The sequence below is a fragment of the Symphalangus syndactylus genome, chromosome 4, assembly GCF_028878055.3.
Source record: "Symphalangus syndactylus isolate Jambi chromosome 4, NHGRI_mSymSyn1-v2.1_pri, whole genome shotgun sequence".
Taxonomy (NCBI): Eukaryota; Metazoa; Chordata; class Mammalia; order Primates; family Hylobatidae; genus Symphalangus; species Symphalangus syndactylus.
In genome coordinates, this window is record NC_072426.2 from 124,545,987 (window position 1) to 124,560,483 (window position 14,497).

At 37.0% G+C, this 14,497-nt stretch overlaps 2 protein-coding genes across 7 annotated transcripts in view; one reads left to right on the top strand and one right to left on the bottom strand.

Annotated features, from left to right (window-relative positions):
* The window catches only part of SH3D19 (SH3 domain containing 19), a 206,589-nt gene that overhangs the window by 117,893 nt on the left and 74,199 nt on the right, over nt 1–14,497 (bottom strand). The gene's annotated exons all lie outside the window — the stretch shown is intronic.
* LOC129481132 (large ribosomal subunit protein uL13-like) overlaps nt 828–14,497 on the top strand; it is a 46,746-nt gene continuing 33,076 nt past the window's right edge. Inside the window, exon 1 of the mRNA XM_055276113.2 lies at nt 828–832. The gene's annotated coding sequence lies outside the window, so the exon portion shown is untranslated. The remainder of the gene's footprint in view (nt 833–14,497) is intronic.

A 14,497-nucleotide genomic window follows, 5' to 3' on the forward strand; every position in this document is an offset into this window, starting at 1 on the left:
TCAAGAGGACAGCAATGTACTAATAAATAATTTCTAAACCTTCCCTTATTCAACGGTTCAACCTATTTTTCCTTCTCTTCTTTCTCTTCCCAGTCCTTCGGAACCAGGGGCTATTATGAAAATTAATAAATCTGATTTTCATTTTCCCCCTGTAGCCTCTGGCAGAAGTAACAAATAAGCCCTAAAAGTAAGCAGAAGAGGGAGAAAGAGAGCTAAAAGGCAGACAGATAAACTGTGCCAACCAGGGATCACCATCCCTTCCATTCTGCCTAATGTCTTCCCTCATTCCTAGTTCATCATGTGGGTTTTAGTCCTCACTGTCATTTTCTAAGACTTAAGAGAAGAGTCCCCAAATGAATTTTCTGAGTAGGATGAAAGAGTGGCATAAAGAAGGGAACTAGATAGATTAAATGTAAATTTTTTATCTATTTATGAAATTACTGGAATCTCCCATATTTCAGGATAGTATGGAATTCTTAAACAAGAATACAGAAAACAAAAATTAAAATTATTATTTCAGGTGCCAAAGGACGGATAACATCTCTACACATTGGTTTTCAGCTGTTAAGGGTAAAAATAAAGATTTTATTTTCTTTAAAGGGCAAAAGGCCCACTTTTTACTATCTTTTCTTCCATTAGTTTTGTTTGTGCCACAGAGCTCATAACATAAAGTTATACCTTTGTGTAGCTGACCCTGCAAAATGAACAAATACCAGAAACTGCTGTAACCAAAAGACTCCTTCACGGGCTCCAAAGACCAGGCACCTCCCTCTGGTATAAGAACACTCAGCTCTGGCAACCTTTTCTGCTTGGATGAGGATTCTTCCGATCTGTGTCTTCAAACTGAGATTTTTATCCACAGTGGGGCAGTCTTGGTCTCTAATCCAGAGTGATAAAACAAATCTTTTTCTTCTAATCAAGAAGAGGTAAAGCCACAGCCAGGCCTTGACAAACTACCTGAGGATAGGGAATGTACTCTCTGTACAACACAACATCTGTTGCAAATTCAAGCCCACCCCTGTCCTTCCTCTCCACTTGATTAACTTCCATCCAGACAACACTTTCAAAATGATACAGAAATACAAACAAAGAGAATGTTCAATTGTTTCATTCTATTACTCACTGTGTAGAATGCTTCTAAAGTAAGTGCTCAATTCTGATTTTTCACAGTTCTAAAGATTCACAGAATTCTTGAGTGAGAAGAGACACCTGGAGACATCTGTCACCTTTACTTGAAGCCTTATTTGATCTTCCACAGGCAGAAATAACGCCCTCCACCTCGACATCTATATATTCAGTACTTAGCATCTATGGGCACTTACCACATTTTGACTCACATTATAATCCTCTTTATGTCTTACTGCTTCCACTATGATAAGGTTCTTTAAGACAGAGCCTTTATATCCCTTGAAATGCCTGGCAGAGCACCTTACACAAAATAGGTACAACGTAAGTGTCTGTTGTCGAATATACTGGTATGAGTCCTCTCCAGACCTCTGCAAGCTGGAGATCAGCTGAGCTAAAAAGCCTCTGTGTTGTTTTTGTTTCTTTTAGGGGTGGATGCTATTAATTCATAGAGAAGAAGTATTATGCTTATCACAAGGCTTCAAAAATTTTTTATTTCGAAAGAATGCGTTTTGAAATGCTACTTCAGAATTGCAGAATTACTAAAAACATAATATTCATGTAATGAAAAATGTACTGTTTTGGGAGGGGTGGGAAGCAATGCAATTATGACCACGAAGCATAGGAAGCTACACAAAGGACTCCCTTCTGTGGAATAGACATAGATAAATGTAATCTAAAAAATACATTGACAGAATTTTAAAGAACACAAGTCAAAAACACAGAGATAGAAGACATAAAAATTAAGAGCCAAGAAAAACAGATTCAAGAGGTCCATATCATTCATTCTTTTATACTTCTCCTGAAATGCTAATTCAGCATAAAATTAGATAATAGAGCTAATAGATTGGGTAACATGTTCAAAGGTATGGCAGCTGAAAAGTTATAAATAGGAAATAAGCTACCCTGAGACTTTAGTGGATAAATGACCAGAAGGAGATTTATCTGTAGAACACGATCTAAAATTCTGTTATGAAAAAAACTCTTGGGTCAGGGGCCATGGTTCACACCTGTAATCCCAGTGCTTTGGGAAGCTGAGGCAGGAGGACTGCTTGAGGCTAGGAGTTTGAGACTAGCCTGGGCAACATAGGGAGACCCTATCGCTACAAAAAAAAAATTTTTTTTAATTAGCTGGGCACAATGGTATGGGCCTGTAGTCCCAGCTACTTGGGAGGCTGAGGTGGGAGGATCATTTGAATCCGGGAGTTTGAGACCAGCTTGGGTAAGATGGCGAGATCTGGTCTTTACAAAAAATAAAAAAAATTAGCCAGGCACAGTGGCATGAGCCTGTAGTCCCAGCTACTTGGGAGGCTGAGGCAGGAGGATCCCTTAAACCCAGGAATTCAAGGATGCAGTGAGCTATGACTGCACTATTGCACTCCAGCCTGAGTGACAAAGCAAGAACATGCCTCTTAAAAAAAAAAAAAAAAGTCAAGAGAAGTTCTCTTCACTATGTGTTTCATAAGCACAAGGTACTGCACATAAGGCTTAATTTCTCAGTCATTCTCACCATTGACCAGATGCCACCAAAGCATGAGCAATATAATTTGTATATATTTAATTTTAAGAAGTTACTAAGGATACACAATAAGATACCACTTCACACTCACTAAGATGGGTATAGTGAAAAAGGCAGATTAATATTAATAACATACGTTGGCAAAGATTTTGAGAAATCAGAACCCTCATACATTGCTGGTAGGAATGTAAAATGGTACAGTTGCTTTGGAAAACAGTCCAGCAATTGTCAAAAGGTTAAACATGGAATTATTATATGAACCAGAAATTCTACTCGGGTTTATATCAAAGAGAAATACAAACATGTCTACACAAAATCCTGCACACAAATGTTCATAGTAGCATTATTTATAATAGCCAAAAAGTGAAACAACTCCAAAATCCATCAACCGGTGATGGATAAAATGTGGTATAGCCATACAATGGAATGTCATTTAGCAACAAAAAGGAATGAAGTACTGGTCCATGCCACACATGGATAACCCTTGAAAACATTAAGCAAAAGAAGCCATCCAGGTATAATCCCAACACTTTGGGAGGCTGAAGCGGGAGGATTGCCTTAGCCCAGGAGTTTGAGACCAGCCTGGGGTAAGGTGGTGAAACCCGATCTCTACAAAAAAGAAAAATTAATAAACTAGCCAGCCGTGGTGGCACATGCCTGTAGTCCCAGCTACTTGGGAGGCTGAGGCAGGAGGATTCCTTGAGCCTAGGAATTCAAGGCAGCAGTGAGCTATGATTGTGCCACTGCACTCCAGCCTGGGTTACAAAGCGAGGCCCTATCTTTATAAATAAATAAGTAAATAAATAAGTAAGTAAGCAAGCTAGTCACAAGAGACCACATGTCACATAATTCCAATTATATGAAATGTCTAGAATAAACAGGTCTATTTATAGAGACAGAAAGTATTATAAATTAGTAGTTGTCTAGAGTTGAAGGAGTGAAGGCTAAAACATTCGGGTTTCTTTATGGATTATGAAAATGTTCTAAAATTGATTATGGTGATGACTGCACAACTCTGTGAATACACTAAAAACCACTTTATTCATTTATTTATTTATCTAATTTATTTATTTAAGACAGGGACTATGTTGCCCAGGCTGGTCTTCAACTCCTGGGCTCAAGTGATCCGCCCCACTTGGCCTCCCAAAGTGTTAGGATTACAGGTGTAAGCCACTGTGCCCAACTAAATTGTACACTTTAAATGGGTGAATTCTATGGTATATGAATTATATATCTCATAAAGCTGTTACCAAAAAAAGAATAACCCTGATTAAATGAGTGAATGATTGAGCAGTTCATTTTAATGCTTATAGAAGTATAAGACTATATGAATTAGAACTCTTTAATATATTTTCAATGGATACAATTTGGTATGATATTAAAAATTTTAAAGTTCATATTTCGGCCAGTGTCTGTGGCTCATGCCTGTAATCCTAGCATTTTGGGAGGCTGCGGTGTGAGGACTGCTTGAGCCCAGGAGTTTGAGACCAGCTTGGGCAACAAGTGAGACCCTGTCTCTACAAAAAATAAAAAATTTGGCAGGCATGGTGGTGCATGCTTGCAGTCTCAGCAACTCAAGGGGTTGAGGCAGGAGAACTGCTTGAGCTTGGGAGGTCAAGGCTCCACTGGAGCATACCACTGCACTCCAGCCTGGGCAACAGAGTGTGACCCTGTCTCAAAACAAAAAAAAAGTTTGTATTTTCAATTAACATTCTAGAAGTGGATTTCTGGTTCTTTAAGAAAATGACTTACAAATTTCATATATTGGCTTGGCCAACAAGATCTATGCCAAGCTGAAAAGTAATGGTAATAATTAGACCTGTGTTTATTGACTTCCATTCTATGGGCCATATGCATCAACTCTAATCCTCACTGTCCTACAGTTAGTCCTGTTTTAGAATGTGGAAACTGAAGTTCTTAGGGGATAAGTAACATGCCCAGAGTCACAAAACCAGCAAAGGGCAGATCTGAGACTGGAACCCCGCACAGCCTGACTGCAATCCCATGATCCAGATGGCTTTTCAGGCAGCACATTCCTGACATATCTTTAAAAAACAGGTAGTGAAAGAAAGTAAAAGCATCACATTTTTATTAATAAGTACGAGTTTTGCTTGTAAAAAGGAAAAACTGAAATGGAATGAAAAGGAGAAAGTATATTTAGAAGCATAGCTTTTATATGACTTTATATAATTCTTTATACCCTTGGGCGACAGTTGATTAGGAAATTAATGATAATATTCTAAGACATAAAGCGTCTGGTTATGAGAGCTTCACTAGTAAAGGGGGTTATATTTAACAAGGGATATAAGATTCTGAACCTCTAAATATGATACATGGGAAATAAAAAAGATAAATGATCTTTCAATAAAAACCTGTAAGAAAATCTCTCAGATATACATAGGAAGCTGAACATAGATTTGGCATTGATAGTACAACCAAGCTGTATGAATCAAGAGGGAAAAGAGAATATGCAGAAGAAATTTCCCAATAACAACTCCAGGTGACAGGTGCACTAATTCTATGAGGTAATTAATTATATTAGAAAAATTACAAAAAGATTTACAGGGAAGAGAACATTCCCAAACTTTTCTTCCATTTCCCTAGAAACAAACAGCACAATAAAAAAGAAAGACCTATCCCTGGTTATCTGTCCTCAATCTTTATGATGCTAATCAGCTTGGAGCGAATAGAGCTGCAATAAAGAATCTGTATACTTCCTAAGAAATCTGTGTTCAAATATTTGTAAGAAAAATCATTTAATATCTAAGTTGAGGGTACTGTTATGAGCAATAAAAAGTATAATAAACAACAAATGAAAATTTAAGCCTCTATACTATAAAATAGAACAAGAAATGTCACTTGCTTTCTATTTCCCTCTGTAAATACCACTAAGATGTGGGAGTGAAATTGTGTAAGTTGTTGGCATGGGCCCTCAAAACAAAATGAGAGTGAATGTAAGTGATCTCTGTCTCTTACATGTCAGGATGTCACTGACAATATGGAAGTTCTTAACTGTTTTAAGTATTTATATTATGTTGCCTAGTGGCAGAAATTAAGTCCTATATGGACAAGAGATTAAGCAAGATAATGGGTATGAAGGTCCTTCATAACACAAATGGCTAATTATTAATGTTATTATTTTGAAAACTGAAACAGACCATGAGACACTAGATCTGTATCGTACGTCTCCAGGGTTATTTCCCAAGTCAAAGCATTACAACTGTTGGGAGAAAAGCTGGACATTCCAAAAAAACTACTTATTTTTCCTGAGTATTGAGGAAAACTGCTATTCTTGGATATAAGCTCAGAGAAGATTGAGTACTGCAGTTTGAGAATTGCTGCTAAAAAGGAGACAAACCATCAACAGAGATTTTCAAACTCTTGCTAGACCAAGAACTGAACAAGGAGTACATCTCCAAATATCATACCTTTTTCAAAGAGTAAAAAATTCCGTGGACCTTGAAGACTCACTGTGGAATTTCCAAAGCCTTATGTACCTTTGTTCAAAGCATTATCAGGTGCTGATTGGAAGGGAGGCTGAGTTATTTCTGTGACTTGATCAAACAGCTGGCTATTAGCCCCTGAATTTAATAACTAGGGAATAAAAGTTTATTTGACCCTCAAGGGTCTATAGTAAACAAGACACAGACATCTTACTGTAATACCACAGAATCTTCCCACATCTCAAACAACAACAATAACAACAACAACAACAAAAATACACAAAACAAAAAAACCCAACCCTGCTTAAGGGTTTTTGGTTTGGTTTTGTTTTGGTTCAAAGATATCTTAGTACATGAATTTGGAGAACAAGCCTTTAGATGATAGAGAAATTGTTCAAACGTTGATAGGGCATAGAAGGAAAGCTTAACATTCAATTTAACCCAAGGAAAAGAGAATCTGCAACAAAGTTGGGAAAGGAAGATTCTAATACTTGCTTCTACGTTGTTTCTTTTTACACCCGGGGATCAAAAAAGAATGACTTCTTCTCAGAATTATCTTGTAAATAAAAACAAACAATAAAGATTATTCAAACTGAGATTTAAATGTAAATCCAGGTCTATTTTTAAAGGGCCTGACCAAATCATGTTATAGTCAGAGACCACAGTGTGTACAGTCAAGTGAAATGTACATTCTGAGAGAGCTTAAGGTGCCAGTGTACCTCAGAAGTGTGGTAGTCTTTTAATTGTGTAAACAATTTAAAACAGTTAATTGTACATAAAACATGTTTCCAATATTGAATTGAAATGTTAACCAAGTGTCACTGGGTGTAGCTATCTCTAAAACATGGCCATAGCAAAAATGACAGGTAAACAGATTTCTCTGTTGTAGAGGATTCAAATATACATAAAAATAATTAGGTGCAGTGGCTCACGCCTGTAATCCCAGCACTTTGCGAGGCCGAGGGGGGCAGATCACAAGGTCAGGAGATAAGAGACCATCCTGGCTAGCACGGTGAAATCTCATCTCTACTAAAAATACAAAAAATTAGCCAGGCGTGGTGGCACACACCTGTAGTCCCAGCTATTCGGGAGGCTGAGGCAGGAAAATCATCTGAACCCGGGAGGCGGAGGTTGCAGTGACCCGAGATCACGCCACTACACTCCAGCCTGGGCAACAGAGCAAAACTCCGTCTCAAAAAAATAAAATAAAATAAAATAATAATAATAATAATAATAATAATTAAGTTGCTTAGGAGCTTTATCACTACTGACCTTTCTGAGTTAAAGACTTTAAAAATCACTAATAGATTAATATTAATTTGTTCAAGTCTTAATTAAGTAGTGTAAGTAACTACTCAGTTCCCTGATTCAGTTCCTTGTTAATTTGTGTTTTTTAGGGGAAAAAGTCATTTGTTTTTTTAGGGGAAAAAGTCAAGAGACACTGTCTGGCAAGATTTACACATCAATGCCTGATTAAGGAAAAGGGACACCCCTAGCAGCGTGAAGCCTGGATAGAGATGGGTTCTTTCTACTTTCCAGACTCTAATGGCAACTGTGCCCAGAGCTTCTAGATATTTCTCATACCTGTTCCCTGTAAAAGACCATAAACATTCCTGGTTTACTGTAGCTGAAAAGTCATCTAAATTCAAATTTATTGGATGGCTTTGCATTGGTTCAGTGTGGTCTTCTGAGTTTTGTTTGTTTTTGAGACGGAGTCTCACTCTGTCACCAGGCTGGAGTGCAGTGGCACGATCCTGGCTCACTGCAACCTCCGCCTCCCAGGTTCAAGTGATTCTCCTGCCCCAGCCTCCCGAGTAGCTGGGATTACAGGCACATGCCACCATGCCCAGCTAATTTTTATATTTTTAGTAGAGACAAGGTTTCACCATGTTGGCCAGGCTGTCTCAAACTCCTTGACCTCAAATGACCGCCTGCCTTGGTCTCCCAAAGTGCTGGGATTTACAGGCATGAGAGCCACCGTGCCCGGCTGGGTTTATGAGTCTTTTACTGGGACTTGACCCATTCTCATTTGCCAAAGAGTTTAAATATTGGGATGAAGTTAACTGGAGCAGGAAAAATAAGTAAGATTGTTAAGATATATGACTTTATAACCACATTGAAGACATACAAAAAAAAGAAGAAGTAAGGCTGAAATATAAAGTTTTTCCCTGGTGGCATTTGTTTTGGTATGTTATTTTTTAATTTATTTTTTTCAGGAAAAATTCTCCATCAGATTAAATAGCTAAAGTTACAAAAGGCAAATACCCTAATACCACATAAAATTTGAATCTGAAAAGGAAAACCTAACTCCTGGTATATATCTAGAGAGGTACTGACAACATTTCTATTTCTCTGAGTTTCAGGGATTTCAGGATAACATTTGAATTAAGGTTGTGTATCTATCCTTTCAACATCTGAATCATCGAACATAGAATGATCAAATTCTGTTTCTGGCTTATCAAATTACCTAATATTTTCCTTGCAATGATGATGTTCAAAGCTGGTGGAAATAGTGCAGGATAGAGCCATTCTTAGCTACCACTGGCAGGAATGGGTATGATCTTTCTGGAGAGTAACTTGGGGCTTTAAAAAGTTTATGACCTTTTCTCCAAAATTCAGCTTCTAAAAAGCTATCTTCAGGAAATAGAAAGGTGAGATAAGTTTCCAGATGAAGATATTTATTGCACTGTTCTTTACAATAGCAAATCTAAATGGTCAACGATAGAGAAATGACAAAATACATTTTGTCATTAATAATTTTTAAAATATACTATACAGTTATTATCATATTCGACATTAAGTGTCAAGCACTTACCTAACTGCTTTACTCACTTGACCTTCTCAAGAGCCCTATGAAGTATATTCTCTTACCCAGAGTTCCCATTTATTGATGAGAAAAGAAAGAAGTGAAAAATGAACACTGAATATCTCATGCCTTATAATGGATGGGTTCATTGTTTTATTTATTCTGCTTATCATAAGTAAAGAAGTAATGACATTGCTGCTAAAAATAATTCCTTTTCGGCCCTATAGAACCTTCAGTTAATACTGAATGGCACAAGATTTATGTAGGATTGATCCATGTTTAAACTTGCCCAAGGTCATAGACCTAGGAAGTGATGGTGCTGGGGTTCCAAACCAGCAGTCCAGCTCCAGAGCTGAAACTCTTTAGCATTACACCATATTGCTGTTTTGTGTATTACTTTTCTTATTTTTCTTTTGTATATTATTTTTCAAATGTGGTCCTGAATTCTATAAAATGATAAAATTTTTATAATTTTTCTCTCGGATTTTTGTTGCAATATCCACATGCAAAATTGGTCTCTGGTCTTCTTTTAGGAGAAATATATTTTCCGTGTTTCAATATCAATGTTATTTCACCTTCATAAAAAGGAACAAACTGGAAGCCTTCCTTCATTTTCTATGTTCTAGAACAGTTAAAATAGCGTTAGAATAATCTATTTCTTAAAAGTTTGGTAGAATTTCTTTGCAAACTCTGAAGGAGAGGGAAAGGAAGGTAGCTCTATGACAACTTCTTTGTTTCATCAATAATAACTGTTCTTTCAGATTTTCTAAGAGTTCTGGAGTCAAATACAGTCATATATTTTCTATTTCTTTTTAAAAAATTAAACAGATTAATTTATAAATAGTTTATATTCCATAAAATTTACCTGCTTGAAGTGTACAATTGGATAATTTTTAGTAAATTTACGGAGTTGTGCAATCATCACCATGAGATCATTTTAGAACATTCCCATCACTCTAGAAAGATCGCTTGTGCCCAGTTGCAGTCAATCCCTGCTGCCATCACCAGCTCCTCCATTTTAATAGTTCAGCTCTATAACTTTAATGTATATAAACAGACACGTTTATTTTATGTGGATTAAATAAGATAGCAGAGACAAATCTTGGATATATTGTATATAATGTGACTATACTATTAAAAATATTTAACTTTAAGAATTGAATGTGGTACTCTGCGCAAATAGTATAATTATCTTATAGCTCATTAAAGCTACCTGGTGTATACGGAAAAAACAAACAGTATGATTGTTTTCATTTTCCTATGATCAGCACTGAGACTTCCATAAACACATATTCCTTACAGCCCCACTGGCAGCAAGCAATAGGAAGCTAAAACCAAAATATGATCACAATAACCACCCTGCCTACAGATGAAATTGCCATTATTCTTTACTTCATGTTGACCAGATTTTCATACTGTAAGGTATTTTTTAACGTTTTACTTTTTTTTGTTTGTTTGTTTTTGTTTTTAGAGATGCGATCTTGCTATGTTGCCCAGACTAGTCTTGAATTCCTGGCCTCAAGTAACCCTCCTGCCTCAACCTCCTGAGAAGCTGGGATTATAGGTGTAAGCTACCATGCCCAGCTTTATTTTCTTAATTTCTTCTATTTTTCCTAATGACAGTTTAGTAAAAGTCTAGCTATTTCTGAAATGAACAAAGTGTTTTACCCCCAGTGTTCAGAATTTAGTGCTTAGAATTAAGCACAGCTGATTAGAACACCAGCCAGTATATTTTTAGTTTGCATTGAACAGAGATTTCTCTAATTAGGAAGCATTAGTGTCATTTGGTTTCTGATTCTTGCTTCAAAGTTCTCCCCATAACACAGCGAACTTTAAGTATAAGATTAAACTTAATTTAACAAGAAAATATTTTTACATGTTCAAACATGAATAATCCAGTCAGTCGCATTTTTAGATCTAAGAGTATTGGAAAAAATTGCTCTCAGCATTGAGAAATTTTTCCACTGATAAAGGTCAACAGAGAGCAAACTCTTGGAGAAGTGGAAGGAGCATGGACTTTGAAGCCATAGACATGGGTTCAAATTTCAGGTCCAACAACCACTAGACAGGTGTCCAATATATTCTTCCTCTTGCCTCTTTCTTTCCCTCCTCCCTGCCTGGCACCCCCTTGTAAAAACAAAACAAAACAAAACAAAATGCAAACAAACAACGCACTTCAATGGAAACATGCTCCCAAGATTTCCTTAAAGTGAATTTACACTGATTAATTTTGTTTTTAAATTCAGGAACTAAAGTAACTAAGTTTTTCTCTTGTCAACTCAATATCCTTGTTGGCCATCTGTTACTTTTCTATCATCTTCTACTCAAAGACATAAAGTGAGCCTCAAAAACATTTAAGTGCATAATGCAAAATTGTTTTGAGATTTAAACAGATGTGTACTTACATGAATGCCCAACTATAAAACACTCAAGGGTATGTAATTATTGTGCTGACAAGTATAAATTCACAATAAAGGTATTCAAAACACACATATACTCATACACGTATTCAGAGTCTGTCCACACACTTCATGTTAGGTATATATTGATTATATCTGTAAAAGTCACAATATTTAAAAATATTTTCTTAGTTAAATAAAAGAATTATAACTGGCTCTTCTAGTTTCACACTTGACTTGTTTTCAAATGTTTCTGTGAAAGAAGTATTAGAAAGTTATCAAGTGATCAATAAGAAATGTGACTTTTAATTGGATGGAGATCATAAATAAAAGATTCTGTATAGCATAAGCATGAGCAAATGAAAAATGCTATTAACTCTAAATCTGTACTATTATATATTAAACATATACTATTAGAGGTCCCTCTTTCCAAAATAGGTCAAAGTTTAAAGATCCCAAAAACCTGAATATTGACATAAAACTTCTTTCCAACTTAATCACCACAAACTCAGAATTAAATTCATACAAAATCTGAAATCAATACCTCATAAGGGTTTAGCACAAAATTTGCAGTTTTTGTAAAATTCTTGTAAAAAAAAAAAGATTTAGAAACAACATTTTCAGGAACAAAGGAACAGAAATCAGATCTGACCTTTTTAATGCTTTGATGACTTTCATCACTCTCCATCTCTTCCCCTGATCACTTTCCTCTTTCAGGAATTAGTTAAGGCCAGATCTATTCAAATAAAGTCTTAAATTAAATTTTGGAGAAATATTAATATTGAATCCTCTACATAAAAAAGAATAAAATATATTCCTATTTTCTAATTCCTGAATTTCAGTTATTATTCCCAAATTAGTGCCGTATGCTTGAGTTAAAATATTTTCTCCTGATGGCCCCATCAAATTGACCAAAATGTAGGGATTGGGGAAGAGATAATCAGTGTGAATGAGCACATGGGAAAAGGGATGTTCTCCATCACGGTGAATTGGTGCCATCTGTTTGGAGGATAATGTGGCAACAGAGGTCAGATTTTTAAATGCAGATTGTCTTTTCTTTAATACTTCCACATCAAAGCAATTCTTATCAAAGCAATTGCACAAGTACTCAAAAAGAGGAGTGAAGAATATATATACTGCAGCATAATTTATAATAGCAAAAAATAAAGAAAATCTAAGTGTCCATCAACACAGGCATGATTTTAATGTTAGGTTACTTCTGTATGTGGAATGTTATGCAGCTATTTTAAAGAACAGTAATCAGGTCGGTACATAGTGGCATGGAAGGACTTTGAAAAAAGTTAAGTTGCATGTAGAATGACATATAGAATATTCTCATGTTTTCCTGTGATGAAAATATATACATATTTATATATATATGTGTGTGTATATATATTATATACAGACACGTGTATATGGACCCCACACAAATATATATGGATATGCAGCAAGAGAAGAAAAAGAGAGAGAGAGAGAGATCAATCTGGAATGATGCTCACAAACAACCCACCAGGTGCTAGAAGTGGAGACAGTAAGGAAGGAAACTTTCTATTTTACCTTATACATTTCTCTGGTGTTGAAATTTTTTTAGTAATTGTAAAGAAAAAAACCAACCATATATTATGCCCAGCAAGCACCAGAAGAGGAGTCAAACCTATTAATATTTTAATAACAGCTATTAATTCTCAGATTTCTTTCCATCAGTCTGCTGGAGAGAAAGAGCATTCTGCTTTGGTTGTCAGTACACAATTCCTAACACAAAGTCTCCCGGCATGGTTTTGTGAACCAAATGGAAACCTGTGGCCCAAAAAGGAGCACAGTTTGGCTGGATACGTCGTCAGCTGAGGATCAGTCAACAAAGACTGTCGGCCGATGGATCCATTCCAGTCTCAAGTTTCACGGGCTCTGGCAGGGAGGGAAGGCACAGACCCCAGAATACTCCTGAGAAGCCCTCGCCTATCCCTCCTCCATTCACTGCCTTTTCATCATAACCTGCCTTTAGGATTAAATGATTTTTCACCAGACCTTAGGCACTACTTCCATGGTCTTCCTGACCTTGTTATCACCAATACCTGCACCCTTACCAGAATCTCAATTTTAAGCATCCCCCCTTGCCAACCCATTTGTTCTTTCTTTTTTTTTTTTCTTTTTTTTTCCTGAGACGGAGTCTTGCTCTATCGTCCAGGCTGGAGTGCAATGGTGTGATCTTGGCTCACTGCAACCTCTGCCTCCAGGGTTCAAGCGATTCTCCTGCCTCAGCCTCCCGAATAGCTAGGATTACAGGCGCATATTACCATGCCCAGCTAATTTTTGTATTTTTAGTAGAACCAGGGGTTTCACCATGTTGGTCAGGCTGGTCTCAAACTCCTGATCTCAAGCAATCCACCAGCCTTGGCCTCCCAAAGTGCTGGGATTACAGGTGTGAGCCACTGCACCTGGCCCATTTGTTCTTTCTTGAACTCCTTACAGCAAGAAGGCCAATTCCAATAATTTTCTACTCCATCAGGATTTATAATCTACTGACTTTATCTCGCTTTACTCTCTACCTCCCCTTCATTGCTTACTTTCCTCCTTTCCAGCTTAAGTTCGTGATTTCTCATTGTAATCACTCCCCTGTCCACCCTTCTTCATACCTTCCTCTGAAAACCTCACCCTGCTTGCAGCCAACCCTCTGCTCTCTCCATGCCTCTACCCATGTTGCTGAGCAGCACTGGTGAACACACAACTATGCCAATTTCACTTAATTCAAGTGGATCCTTTCAGCTGCCCAGCAGTCACACTATTATTTTCTTAGTTCATTCATCTCTCTCACTGCTACATGACTAGCACACTTCTCCATAAGTCTTCAGTACCTCCATTCCCATCCTCTTTCTCAATGGATAATTTCTATGCTTCACTGAGGAAAGAGAAACAATAAGCAGAGGAATTCCACCACCACACCTGCTGCCAAGTGGCATCGGTGCCCACTGCCTTTGCTCCTGTTTAGGAAAATCCGTCTGTGTTCCAGTCTAAGCATTCTCACCTTCCAATTGGTGAGCTGGGATCTGTCCCCTGCTCAAGGACACCATTGCAGCACTATTTGCTTTCTTTCCTGTGTCATCAATTTCCTCCTCTTTGCTGGATAATTCCATTAACACACAAACAGGATGTAATTTCTTTCATCTTAAAACAAAACAACAAGAACAAAAGACTGTACCACCCAGCC